This window comes from Bufo bufo, chromosome 3 (genome assembly GCF_905171765.1).
Source record: "Bufo bufo chromosome 3, aBufBuf1.1, whole genome shotgun sequence".
In the NCBI taxonomy this organism is placed as follows: domain Eukaryota; kingdom Metazoa; phylum Chordata; class Amphibia; order Anura; family Bufonidae; genus Bufo; species Bufo bufo.
This window is the reverse complement of record NC_053391.1, coordinates 117,072,926-117,086,519: the sequence shown is the minus strand read 5'-3', so window position 1 is coordinate 117,086,519 and position 13,594 is coordinate 117,072,926. Positions and strand designations below refer to the sequence as shown.

General features: G+C 46.8%; 1 long non-coding RNA gene across 1 annotated transcript; it reads right to left on the bottom strand.

Annotated features, from left to right (window-relative positions):
* Window positions 1-2,791: 2,791 nt before the first annotated feature.
* LOC120993258 lies at window positions 2,792-12,362 on the bottom strand. The gene is made up of 3 exons (XR_005777182.1): window positions 12,101-12,362; window positions 6,201-6,204; window positions 2,792-2,803 (listed from the first exon to the last, which is right to left on the bottom strand). It is a non-coding gene; the product is annotated as an uncharacterized LOC120993258 (long non-coding RNA).
* Window positions 12,363-13,594: the final 1,232 nt, after the last annotated feature.

Below are 13,594 nucleotides of genomic sequence, written 5' to 3'. Positions count from 1 at the left end.
AATTCGGCGAAGCAACCAAATAGAATTTTCCAATACTTCGCTCATCTGTAATATTGGTCAACCCAAGCATTGATTCTCCCCTGTTTATGATGGATGTGAGTCTCATTCTAGCCTTGCTTCTATTGGATTGTTTTGTCCTGCACAGGAGTTCTTATCCAAACGGAATGCATACGGAGTACATTCAGTTTTTTTGCGGAACCATTGAAATGAATGGTTCCGTATACGGAATGCAAAAGACAGCCCGTAAACAGTGAAAAAGAACGTTCGTGTGCAGGAGGCCTAAGTGAATGAAGAAAATCCGGTCAGGAAAAATAAAATAAATTGACATGCTGCGGATTTTAAAATTTTAAAATCCGCACCGCAGGTCCAAATCCTCGCAGAAAAAATCTGCATCGTGTACACTGAGAATTTCGAATTCTCATAGAATACAATGTACATGACCTACAGTGGTGATTTTCCGCACACAAATCCGCGCGGAAAATCCGCACGCAATCCTGATCGTGTGCATTTAGCCTAAGGGTACAGCTACACGTTCAGATTTCTTGATTCAGTTTCGGAAGCCAAAATCAGGAGCAGATCATAAAATGGGAGAATTTATAAGGCTAGTTTCAGACAAGTTTGTTCATCCTGGGAAATGCATTCCGTGTATGAGTCTTATTTCCTGGCCTAAATGCTGCTCCTGTAACACTCATGGCATTATAATGATTTAAGATGCTGTGAGTTCCTGCCCAATCTCCACTCTAAGGCCTCTTTCAGACGGGCATTGCGGGAAAATGTGCGGGTGCGTTACGGGAACACCCACGATTTTTCCGCGCGAGTGCAAAACATTGTAATGCGTTTTGCACTCGCGTGAGAAAAATTGCGCATGTTTGGTACCCAAACCCGAACTTCTTCACAGAAGTTCGGGCTTGGGATCGGTGTTCTGTGGATTGTATTATTTCCCCTTATAACATGGTTATAAGGGAAAATAATAGCATTCTGAATACAGAATGCATAGTAAAATAGCGCTGGAGGGGTTAAAAAAAAATAATAAAAAATGTAACTCACCTTAGTCCACTTGATCGCGCAGCCCGGCATCTCCTTCTGTCTCCTTTGCTGAACGGGACCTGTGGTGAGCATTCATTACAGGAACAGGGCCTGTGGTGACGTCACTCCGGTCATCACATGATCCATCACATGATCCATCACCATGGTAAAAGATCATGTGATGGATCATGTGATGACCGGAGTGATGTCACCACAGGTCCTGTTCAGCAAAGGAGACAGAAGGAGATGCCAGGCTGCGCGATCAACTGGACTAAGGTGAGTTAAATTATTATTATTTTTTTTAACCCCTCCAGCGCTATTTTACTATGCATTCTGTATTCAGAATGCTATTATTTTCCATTATAACCATGCTATAAGGGGAAATAATAATGATCGGTTCTCCATCCCGATCGTCTCCTAGCAACTGTGCGTGAAAATCGCACCGCATCCACACTTGCTTGCGGATGCTTGCAAAATTCACGCAACCCCATTCACTTCTATGGGGCTTGCGTTGCGTGAAAAACGCAGAATATAGAGCATGCTGCGATTTTCACGCAACGCACAAGTGATGCGTGAAAATCACCGCTCATGTGAACAGCCCCATAGAAATGAATGGGTTGGTATTCAGTACGGGTGCAATGCGTTCAACTCACGCATCACATCCGCGCGGAATACTCACCCGTGTGAAAGGGGCCTAATGAACTATACTGATGGCTTTATGTAAGTACAATTCATTACAGTGGAAGTTGGGCAGGAACCCACAGCATTATAAATCAATTTAATGCCATGAGTCCATGTCATAGGAGAAGCGTTCAGGTCGGGAAATACCACTCACACACGTATCATGTTTCCCGGACTGAACACTCTCGTCTGAATACAACTTCTCTTAATTTTAAAATTCACTTCTGAATTCAGTTTCCAAAAATGCTTCAAAAAACCTGAATGTATGTTTATACCTTAAAACCAGAAATGAATGATGAAAGTAAGTGTTTAGGGACCCATCTGAAGAAGCCACCTTGACGACTGGTAGATGGCCCCGACACACGTTTGATTAAAAACGTATTGAATAAATCCTGCAGATAACACAGAAATTAATTTCCTACTGATGTCTTCCATTTTTGGCTAATGAATACTGTGGAAATGGCAAGGGGATAGGACCTAACAAAATTGGTGTTCAGGAACGAACTGGCCATCAGGTATTTTTGACATTTGCCAGATAGTGTAGTCGGTCCACATAATTCACAGCACATGAAGATTCCCTCTCACTTGCACCTTTAGGCTTCTTTCACACGGGCGAGATTTCCACGCGAGTGCAATGCGTGAAAATCACCGCTCATGTGAACAGCCCCATATTAATGAATGGGTCGGTATTCAGTGCGGGTGCAATGCGTTCAACTCGCGCATCGCGTAAGGTAAACGCATTGCGCCCGCACTGAATCCGGACCCATTCATTTCTCTGGGGCTGTGCACATGAACGGTGATTTTCGTTGCGTGAAAATCGCAGCATGTTCTATTTTGTGCGTTATTCACGCAACGCAGGCCCTATAGAAGTGAATGGGGCTGCATGAAAATCGCAAGCATCCACAAGCAAGTGCGGATGCGGTGCGATTTTCACGCATAGTTGCTAGGAGACGATCGGGATGGGGACCCGATCATTATTATTTTCCCTTATAACATGGTTATAAGGGAAAATAATAGCATTCTTAATACAGAATTAGTAAAATAGTGATGGAGGGGTTAAAAAAAAAATAATAATAATTTAACTCTTCTCTTCTTTCTTCTTCTTTGAGGAAAAGGACCTGTGGTGACGTCACTGCGTTCATCACATGGTCCGTCCATGGTGATGGATCATGTGACGGACCATGTGATGAGCGCAGTGACGTCACCACAGGTCCTTTTCCTCAAAGAAGAAGAAAGAAGAGAAGCCGGGCTGTGCGAACAAGTGGATTAAGGTGAGTTCAATTATAATAAAAAAAAAATTAACCCCTCCATCACTATTTTACTGTATTAAGAATGCTAGTATTTTCCCTTATAACCATGTTATAAGGGAAAACAATAAAATCTATACAACACTGATCCCAAATCCCAAACCCACACTTCTGTGAAAAAGTCCGGGTTCGGGTTTGGGTACCAAACATGCCGATTTTTCTCACGCATTAAAATGTTTTGAAATCGCGCATTTTCCCGCAACGCACCCGCATCCTATCCGGCCCAAATCCATGACGCCCGTGTGAAAGAGGCCTTACTCTCAGTCTTCTCTCTTGTGATGGAAATCTTATCACAAGAGACTGGCAGAGGGGTTTGCTACACAGCTGACAGAAAAACAGACTCACAGTCTCAGGCCTCTTGCACACTAAGTTTTTTTTTTCCTGTTTATGTTCAGTTTTTTGCATTCCGTTTACGGACCGTATACAGAACCATTCATTTCAATGGATTCGCAAAACAAACGGAAGGTACTCCGTATGCCTTCCATATTTCCGTTTTTCCGTTCAAAGATAGAACATGTCCTATTATTGTCCGGATAACGGACAAGGCTAGTACTGTTCTATCAGGGGCCAGCTGTTCCATTCCGGACAGCAAAATACTGAAAAAGCCATACAATCGTGTGCAAGAGGCCTCACACTAATGCAGATCCTATAGTAAGTCTGAACCAGTTCCCACACGCTCGTTCCCAGTAACACACTCAGACTGAAGCCTCCTGCACACGTTCCGTTTTTTTTTTTTTGCGTTTCATATACGGACCGTATACAGAGCCATTCATTTCAATGGATCCGCCAAAAAACGGAAGGTACTCTGTATGCTTTCCGTTTCCGTATTTCTGTTCCATTCAAACATAGAACATGTCCTATTATTGCCCGCAAATAACGATCCGTGGCTCCATTCAAGTCAATGGGTCCGCAAAAAAACCAGAATGCATACGGAATGCATCTGTATGTCTTCCGTATATGTTCCGTTTTTGCGGAACCATCTATTGAAAATTTTATGCCCAGCCCAATTTTTTTATGTACTTACTGTTTAAACATTATTGTAAGCTTCCGTTTCTGCTTGTGATCTGCAAAAAACGGATCACAAACGGAAACCAAACGGAAAAAGATAACGGCAAAATGGAACTGAAACGGAAATACTACTGAAACAGAAAAACTGAAAAACTGATCAGTTTAAAACGGACCGCAAAACCATACGTTCGTGTGCAGGAGGCCTAAAAGAGCAGGTTGGTGATGGCAGTGCTGACTCATAGTCTCTCACTGACGCTGATTGGCTTAGAGACCGTCCGGAAATCATGCGCAGGTGCCATTGCATCTACTTCCGGCACATGCTCAGCTGGCTTAATTGGCACCCTGTGCATCCGCCAAAAGCTGGGGATAGTACACTGAGCTTCACTGTGCATGTGCTGGAAGTAGACATGATTGTGCATGCTTACTATGCGTTCTGATAGTTTTGAGATGATCCACCTTGTGGATATCAATAAAATTGGATTGGGAGGGTTTGGGGCATGGCCCGTTTAACTCTGCTCTGGATTATGCACAGAGATTAAAGTGGATTTTTGCCAAAATCCACCTTTTACTTCACATGAAGATAACTTTAGAAAGTCTATTAATTAATCCAGCTGCTAGTGTAGCATACCAAACCACAGGGGAAAACATGTGAGGCTCACAGTGGGCCGATGGGTGCAATATGTACTCACGGTTAGCATATGCCTCCCTGGGCCGGCGTACAGTGGATGGGAAGACAGCACAAAATTTTCCAGGGCACTATCAGTTACAGGGAACACCAGTCAGATGGAAGTTGAGGTGCCCTTGATGGTTATTGGTGTTAGGTGCTTTTGCGGCTGGGCCCCTGGTTTGTAACGCCAGCACCGTTAGGTGCAAATGTTGAGAGTAGTAGTAATAATGAGAAGTCGGTTGTTGTAAACCAGTTGAACATTTACTGAAGAATCAATGGTCTCTGGACAGTTGGTACAGTTCATCAATGGAAAGCGTTTTGCATAGCATAAGTAATAATAGGTTCACTCGTAATCCTATTCAGGTAGTGGCAGATGTCAATAGAGGGATTCTTCTAATGATGATACTCTACAAGCAAGGATCCTTGCGGTAATCCTAAATTCACTCTATAGCACTCTGGCACTAAAGATTCTATTAACTATTTATTTAGGAGTTATCCTTTAACCTCTTCAGGACCGCCGTACGCAGGATTGCGTCTTTGCGGCAGCCCTGCTCTTCTGGGTGGACGCGCCGGCGCGTCCTCTCGCGAGACGCGAGATTTCCTGTGAACGCGCGCACACAGGCGCGCGCGTTCACAGGAACTGAAGGTAAGAGAGTGGATCTCCAGCCTGCCAGCGGCGATCGTTCGCTGGCAGGCTGGAGATGTGTTTTTTTTAACCCCTAACAGGTATATTAGACGCTGTTTTGATAACAGCGTCTAATATACCTGCTACCTGGTCCTCTGGTGGTCCCCTTTGTTTGGATCGACCACCAGAGGACACAGGTAGCTCAGTAATATGTTGCACCAAGCACCACTACACTACACCCCCCCCCCTGTCACTTATTAACCCCTTGATCACCCCTGATCACCCCATATAGACTCCCTGATCACCCCCCCCCCCTTGATTACCCCCCTGTCATTGATCACCCCCCTGTAAAGCTCCATTCAGACGTCCGCATGATTTTTACGGATCCACTGATAGATGGATCGGATCCGCAAAACGCATACGGACGTCTGAATGGAGCCTTACAGGGGCGTGATCAATGACTGTGGTGATCACCCCATATAGACTCCCTGATCACCCCCCTGTCATTGATCAACCCCCTGTAAAGCTCCATTCAGATGTCCGCATGATTTTTACGGATCCACTGATAGATGGATCGGATCCGCAAAACACATACAGGCGTCTCCCTGGATCCTTCCAGGGGGGGGGGTCATCACCCCATATAGACTCCCTGATCACCCCCCTGTCATTGATCACCCCCCCTGTCATTGATCACCCCACCTGTCAGGCTGCATTCAGATGTCCGTATGATTTTTACGGATCCACGGATACATGGATCGGATCCGCAAAACACATACGGACATCTGAATGGAGCCTTACAGAGGCGTGATCAATGACTGTGGTGATCACCCCATATAGACTCCCTCATCACCCCCCTGTCATTGATTACCCCCCTGTCATTGATCACACCCCTGTAAAGCTCCATTCAGATGTCCGCATGATTTTTACGGATCCACTGATAGATGGATCGGATCCGCAAAACACATACAGGCGTCTCCCTGGAGCCTTCCAGGGGGGGTGATCACCCCATATAGACTCCCTGATCACCCCCCCCTGTCATTGATCACCCCCCCTGTCATTCATCACCCCCCCTGTCAGGCTGCATTCAGATGTCCGTATGATTTTTACGGATCCACGGATACATGGATCGGATCCGCAAAACACATACAGGCGTCTCCCTGGAGTCTTCCAGGGGGGGTGATCACCCCATATAGACTCCCTGATCACCCCCCCCTGTCATTGATCACCCCCCCTGTCATTCATCACCCCCCCTGTCAGGCTGCATTCAGATGTCCGTATGATTTTTACGGATCCACGGATACATGGATCGGATCCGCAAAACACATACGGACATCTGAATCGAGCCTTACAGGGGGGTGATCAATGACAGGGGGGTGATCACCCCATATAGACTCTCTGATCACCCCCCTGTCATTGATCACCCCCCTGTCATTGATCACCCCCCCTGTAAGGCTCCATTCAGACATTTTTTTGGCCCAAGTTAGCGGAAATTATTATTTTTTTCTTACAAAGTCTCATATTCCACTAACTTGTGTCAAAAAATAAAATGAACATGAACTCCCCATACCCCTCACGGAATCCAAATGCGTAAAATTTTTTAGACATTTATATTCCAGACTATCTCCGTATTCAGGAGAAGTTGGGCAATGTGTTTTGGGGTGTCATTTTACATATACTCATGCTGGGTGAGAGAAATATCTTGGCAAAAGACAACTTTTCCCATTTTTTTATTCAAAGTTGGCATTTGACCAAGATATTTATCTCACCCAGCATGGGTATATGTAAAAAGACACCCCAAAACACATTCCCCAACTTCTCCTGAATACGGAGATACCAGATGTGTGACACTTTTTTGCAGCCTATGTGGGCAAAGGGGCCCATATTCCAAAGAGCACCTTTCGGATTTCACAGGTCATTTTTTACAGAATTTGATTTCAAACTCCTTACCACACATTTGGGCCCCTAGAATGCCAGGGCAGTATAACTACCCCACAAGTGACCCCATTTTGGAAAGAAGAGACCCCAAGGTATTCGCTGATGGGCATAGTGAGTTCATAGAAGTTTTTATTTTTTGTCACACGTTAGTGGAATATGAGACTTTGTAAGAAAAAAAAAGAAAAAAATCATCATTTTCCGCTAACTTGTGACAAAAAATAAAAAGTTCTATGAACTCACTATGCCCATCAGCGAATACCTTAGGGTGTGTACTTTCCGAAATGGGGTCATTTGTGGGGTATTTGTACTGTCTGGCCATTGTAGAACCTCAGGAAACATGACAGGTGCTCAGAAAGTCAGAGCTGCTTCAAAAAGCGGAAATTCACATTTTTGTACCATAGTTTGTAAACGCTATAACTTTTACCCAAACCATTTTTTTTTTACCCAAACATTTTTTTTTATCAAAGACATGTAGAACAATAAATTTAGAGCAAAATTTATATATGGATCTCGTTTTTTTTGCAAAATTTTACAACTGAAATTGAAAAATGTCATTTTTTTGCAAAAAAATCGTTAAATTTCGATTAATAACAAAAAAAGTAAAAATGTCAGCAGCAATGAAATACCACCAAATGAAAGCTCTATTAGTGAGAAGAAAAGGAGGTAAAATTCATTTGGGTGGTAAGTTGCATGACCGAGCAATAAACTGTGAAAGTAGTGTAGTGCAGAAGTGTAAAAAGTGGCCTGGTCTTTCAGGGTGTTTAAGCACTGGGGGCTGAGGTGGTTAAGAGCGTTCCCCTCACGGCAGGCAATCACATCTGCTTCATTCTTTGGCAGGAAACTCTTCTAGAAAGGTTTTTGGTTTTCACTACTACCCGGAAGGTTTAGTTAGTGATAAAGACAATTCTGCGCATCAATTATGCATTTGCGTCCAGGTACTCGGAAAGCTACTCCTGGTCACTTGTGCTGATGAGGTCCAAAAGCTATAGTTAGCTGTTACCCTCACTAGTCTCTCTGCATCTTGGTGTATTGACTTACTGTCTGGTGCTTGGTTTCTGTAGTTATCTTCTCCAGGCTTGATCAGGGCCCAGAGGAAAGGAACACAGCTACACGGTGACTTTAGCCTATCTCTCTCCTCCATGAACTTGCCTCTCTCCTTTCACACTCCAACTTCAACTCCAACTAACTCATCTCTCTCTCTACATTCTGCTCTCAGCTAGACACCCCCCCCCCCACTATATATATTATGTGGTGCCAGCACCACCTAGGGGCGAATGGATGTAAATAAAATTGCCAGCCAGATAATAGAGAATACCATAAAATGCAAATAAACACATGTATATACATGACGGGGGTATTGGCTACCTAATGGCCGACCCCTATTTCATACTTACCTGCCCCCTTGAAAACCCCCCCCCAACAAACATCCCCTCCCCCCACCTTTTTACCAATCCATCCCCTCCCAGCATCTCATATCCCTTACCTTTAATAAAGACTCGGACACTAGGCTGGAATAAATCGGCCACAGCAGCCGTTTTTATTAACAAAACAACATAAAATATAAATAACCATATAAATAACCATAACTCTAATAATTAATTCCTTGCAAGGGGAGGTCCTTGAAGCCCCAAATAATTGAAATACCCCACCGGGGTGCCATCTTGCCTCCAGACGTTGCCCACCAGCTTGGAAGCACCACTGAATGCCCCCCTCTTCAACCGCGAAGCCCTCCCATCATCCTCACCAGTGAATAAAGCAACTTCAAGGACCTCCCCGCACAACCAATGCACAGACTTGACCCCTTAAGTCTGCGCGGCCCTCCAAACTCCCAAACCCGTCTCAATATCATCTTGTAAGGCCAACTCCACATGTCCAACCCGACCGCATTTAAATGTACTCCGTCAGACCTCCAAAAAACAACAACTACCTTCTCCAACTCTGTATGCCTCACCACCACTGCCCCAATCCTGGCCCTAAAACAACCCTTCGCCCTGTTCAATTTTATTCTAGCCCTATTCACCCCTTCCACCAATCTAGCCCCTCTCCAAACCATCCTCGGAACTATGTCCGACCAAACTGTCACTAATTTTGGAAACAAAGCCCACAACCGTAACAAATCAAATTTTTATGTCCTGCAGCAGCTCCCGCAATGGCCAATATGCAGCACAAGAACATCCGGCGCCCTATCCAGCCTAGCAAAGTGATGAACCTCAGGCAGGACCCCACTCCAAACCATGCCTCTACGCCCGAGCCACCTTACCACCACCTCGGACCGTGAGAATCCCAATGGCTGAACTGCTGCCCGGACAGCCCCCCAAAAGACATAAGAATGTCCCAGGATCCACACCAGGGCTGGTACCGCACCTGCAACGAGAAAAACCAGAACACCAAAATACGACTACAATTAACAACTATCCCCATTACAATATCCCAGGCCCCTTAAATTACAGGCGATTCAATCGGATATAGGACCTGAACCGAACAGACTCCCACTGCCCAATCTGTTTAATAATCTCATTGTCCAAACCCCATTGAGCCTCCTCCATAAATAAATGGCTAGAGTACCCGGCCTGCCGTAACCCTAACCGCTCCGAACATTTTAAAAAAACAGCCGCAAACTGAAAACGGGACAAAAATTACCTATCAGCATGCACTAACAGTGGTCTAATCCCCTTCCCCATGTCCGCCCCGAATTTGCGCAAACATTGCACCGGACATATTTCACAACCTGGAATACCAAACAACACCACTCTCCGCCCTCTTCCTTCCACATCTGTCTTAGACCGATGGATAACAAACTCCACCCTATCGCGAAACAAATTAACATCATCCCTAAGCAACCCCCCCACCGACTAACTGTCGGATAAACCAACTACCCCAAATGCAACACAAACCAAACGGAAAAGAAAAAGCTAGTCTAAACAACCGATCTTCCCAAGCCGAACTGCAAACACTCCTTACCCGTTCATCTAACCCCAAAAGCAATTCAAAGACACTGGCCTCCTGCTATCCACCCTGGACCCCAACCAACGCCAACCTTTCAAGGCCCTCGTGACTAAAAAGGACTTAGTAAAGTCCGCCATCTTTCTTAATTTAAAACCAAACGCCAACCCAGCTATGCGGCCATACATTTTAGCCACCGACCACCCTTCCTCCCTACAATGCCCTACGAACAACAACAGCGGAACTTCCAAATCCCCATTCCCAACAATCAGCCTGCTACACGATTCCTCCCAGTACCCCCATGCCTTGACATATGTCACCCACGTACTGGGCGCCATCGATGCCTGAACGAGCCCGACTACAGTCCCTCCAGAAGCTCCTACAGACAGCTCGGGCACTCCCTCCCAGACTCTTCCACCTCTGGGGCCAGCTGTCGAAATCAATCCCACTGTGAATGAGAGAGAGCGTCAGTGATACCGTTGTCGACCCCCGGCACATGCACTGCCACCACCCAAGCGTTGATTGACAAACACTCCAAGACCAGCCTCTGTAGCAACCGTACTACTAAAGGCGACGAGGCCGACAACCCATTTATCTCCTGAACCACCCCCAAGTTATCACAGTGGAAATGAACCGTCTCTTCCCTGAAACACTCCCCCCATAACTGGCACCACAATGCGAAACAGCTCCAATAGCGCAAAAATTTTTAACCAGTCCCCTCCGCCCAACTCTTTGGCCATTTCCCAACACACCATTGTCCCCCCCCCCCAGTAAACGACAAAACCACAACCCCCCGCCGCGTCCAAAAACAGCTCACAATCGAACGAGTTCACCACCTCACCCATGAATAGCGAGCGACCGTTATACTGTTCCAAAAAGGAACTCCAAACTTGCAAGTCCGCTCTCAATTCTCTACCTAAGCGAATGTAGTGATGTGGTGAAACAACGCCCCCCCATCGCCCCCGCTAACCTCCTACAAAAAACCCTCCACATGGGCATAATACGGCACGCAAAATTAAGTTTCCCCAGGAGCAACTGAAGCTCGTGCAATTATTTTTTTTTTAAATGAGCAGCCCTCCCCACCTTCCCTACCTTCCCTTTTAGATCCTCCAACTTGTCCTTCGATAATCTACACTCCATTCCAATGGTATTAATGACAATACCCAGAAAACTCAATTCCGTAACCGGCCCTACCATCTTTTCTGTTGCCAATGGGACCCCAAACGCTGCGAACACCGTAGTCACCGTATGCAGCAATAATGCGCACACTCTCGAATCCGGAGGACCGATACAAAAGAAATTGTCTAAATAATGAATGATAGATTCACAACCAGACAAATCCACCACCACCTACTCTAAAAACGAACTAAACGCTTCAAAGTATGCGCATGACAAAGAATTAGATGATCTACTAGTTGAGGAAATAGCTAAAATTACATTGAAGGGGGAAGTTATCATTATGGGAGACTTCAATCTTCCTGATGTAAACTGGAAAACCAAAACAGCTAGTTCTGCCAGGAGTACAGATATTCTAAATTCCCTACTGGGATTATCTCTACAGCAAGTAGTTGAGGAGCCAACCCGGAAGGAGGCCATTTTAGATTTAGTATTCACAAATGGGAATTTGGTATCTGATATTACTGTAGGGGAAAGCTTGGGATCTAGTGATCACCAGTAAGTGTGGTTTACTATAAGTACAGTGACTGAGTCACACCACACAAAAACAAAAGTTTTAGATTTTAGAGTCCCCATATATCTCCCCATATACCCGATACACCTCCCCAATCGCGTGCAGATAACAAAACAACGCCGAACAGCACTCTGGCACCTTCTCCCCTATTACACTCGCTAATATCGCAAACGCCTGCAGCCAGTTCTGAAAGGTACGCGGTATAAGACAATATCTACTCTTCCTTCCATAACCTATCCAGGTTAAACTTATCCAATGGGAGCAAAGAAAAAATGTCTACATATTCACCCTTCCAAATACGCTCCCTTACCTCCTGCTTTAAATGAGCCCCCAATGGACCCTCAAAGCAGACATATACCTCCCCTCTTGCTTTATCATCCAGCCGCACCGTTTCTCCATCCGCCACCCCCCCCGCCTGCGTTTGCACCGACGCCACATTACTCCCTAACCCTACACTACCTCCTTGACCCATACTAGAGCCCCCACGCTGGTAACAGGGATATCCCCCCCATACCACAACCTGCTAATAGGCACGCCAATCCCCCCAACAGCTGCCCTAAGCCGCTACTCAAATCCGCCGGAGGCCCACCACTCCCCCCACTAACCGCCGCTACCTGCGCTAAGGGTCCCCAAGAAATCTCACCTGGCTGCCTGGGTGCCGTGATCCCAACAGCCGAAGATCCGGAATCCAGGTGTCCAGTCCTCTGCACCGCTCTTCCAGCTTCTGACCCGACCTCATCCAAACGCTGTCCCCTGGCTGCACTCCTGCCAGGGACATTAAGGCTGTTCTCCTCCATGGACAGGACAGAGGGGGCAGAGCTTCTACCTGGCTGCAGGCAGGCAGATGGTGATGGGGGCCTGCTGCACAACTCCACCGGCACCACAGCAGCCCCCTGTTTCTCGATGACTTGATCACGCTGGGGGGCACCTTCCTCCCCAGGACATGGGAAGGTGCGAGCTGTTCCAGGTCCCGCTCCCATGCCGCATCCAGATGAAGAAGGAGGAGACCAAGCCCGGCCACCTCGTGGGCTCTGCCAGCAGGTTGGATTCCTCCCACGCCAAGGGGTGCGGGAGGAGGCTTTCCCTGTCGACACCCGGCTCGGAGGGTCCTCTAAAGTGCTCCGTCATCGGCGCTGAGCCCAAGGGGGGGAGGACTGTGGGCTAAGGCGCGCCGCGGCCGGGACGCCGTGAGCTGAGGCGGTATGGAAGCCTCAGCCGCCCCCCTGAAGAGATGCTGCAGCTGCTCCTGGACCCAGCCGGGACCCCGAACCTCCGCAGCCTCCCGCAGTCACCTGATGGTGTCCTCCATTTGCTCCATCAGTAAGTGTTTCAAACAGTGTGGTCTCCTTAACTCTTTTCTCCTCACCTAAAATGGCACCTTTCTTCTCCCTGTCTCCTTTTAACCCCTCAACCCCCACCCCACCCCTAAACTCAAATTACCCAATCCCTAACCCCCTCAAACCTTTTTCAACCGCCCCCCTTTACTACTTAACCTATCCCTAACTCCGGGGTCTCCCTGAGCCAAACCCCCCGTCATGCAGGCCTCCCCTAAAGATCTGCTCCCAGTCCGGCCATAACTTTAAGATGTTTGAAGTGACAGTTTAGAGTGGGTAATCTGTGCAGTGCCAGCAGTTGAGGCGTGGGGAGGTGGAGAAGATGGTAGTGGGGGCGATGGCAATGAGGGTGATTGTAGTCCTTATGGTGGCTAACCC